Below are 475 nucleotides of genomic sequence, written 5' to 3' on the forward strand. Positions count from 1 at the left end.
TGCGAGCAGGACGTCGTCCATGTGCCTGCGGTCCAAAGCGTAAAACTGATGCAGGTTTATATATGAACGTGTTCCGCGTTATCTTCATTATGACACAAAGACTTCGCATACGTAGCGCTACGCCTGAATGCGTGGGAGTTGGCACCAGCGCTTGGTCGTTGGGAGTGAGCTGCGCACGGAGAGATCCATCCCGTGGTGGACCCCACTCGCCGAGTCATAGCTCGCGCGAGGTCGTACGCAGGCTCCTGTACTCGGACCGCCCGACAGAGGAGTGCAAGCCGTCGGGTGTGTTTCAAACGAAACCGTCCGAGCCCGCATCCGAATAAATCCGGATACCGACCGAGCACATAGAACCGACGCCGCACGCGGCGCGGCCGGACATGCAGGTTTGCAAAAACAATCGACGCGCGACTTTTACCCTTTGAATTTTCCAGAATTTCGAGCGCCGAACAATCCTGAATTCCACGCTTGCAAA

Source organism: Saprolegnia diclina (genome assembly GCF_000281045.1).
Source record: "Saprolegnia diclina VS20 unplaced genomic scaffold supercont1.112, whole genome shotgun sequence".
Classification (NCBI taxonomy): Eukaryota; Oomycota; class Saprolegniomycetes; order Saprolegniales; family Saprolegniaceae; genus Saprolegnia; species Saprolegnia diclina.